Source organism: Crocuta crocuta, unplaced genomic scaffold (genome assembly GCF_008692635.1).
Source record: "Crocuta crocuta isolate KB4526 unplaced genomic scaffold, BGI_CrCroc_1.0 scaffold696, whole genome shotgun sequence".
Taxonomy (NCBI): domain Eukaryota; kingdom Metazoa; phylum Chordata; class Mammalia; order Carnivora; family Hyaenidae; genus Crocuta; species Crocuta crocuta.
The window spans coordinates 596,843-597,372 of NW_027529467.1; the positions used below are offsets into that span (position 1 = coordinate 596,843).

The 530-nt window shown below is 31.7% G+C and overlaps 1 protein-coding gene across 1 annotated transcript in view; it reads left to right on the forward strand.

Moving 5' to 3' along the window:
- The window catches only part of CFAP47 (cilia and flagella associated protein 47), a 492,482-nt gene that overhangs the window by 309,485 nt on the left and 182,467 nt on the right, over window positions 1-530 (forward strand).

Consider the following 530-nt stretch of genomic DNA (forward strand, 5'->3'; position numbering starts at 1 on the left):
CTAGGTGAAGCAGTGTCACATAAGGAGATGCTTAGAATTCTCCTTTTTATTTGGCCAAGAACTATTAAATTTCTTTTCAATTGTAAAGTTGAAATAGCATCAAACAAGTTTTATATGTAAGTATTAATATATAATCATAAAGCAGATTAAAATCTACCTATTTGAATCATGTACTTTGATCTGAAGAAATTGGGTATGAGAGGCATTTTCAAAATATTTTGGACAGCTCATACATACAATTTTAATGTGAAATCTGTAGACACAAAATTTCAATAGAGTATCCTATCATTTATCAGCATGAATAATAGTGGGAATGTGAAGAAGTGCATAATTATTTACATCTTTATTTTTTATGAGGCCTTTCACTTGGCTTTCCTCACTTGATTTAAGTCAATCCTAAAATTAATTTTTTTCACTCCCCGCTCCCACATTTATCTACAAATTGTGGTGTGCCCAAGAGAATCTTTGAAAGAAGATTCACATACCTATCCATCATAGGTGCCTGAGTTTCAGAGGGTATTACAGCATTC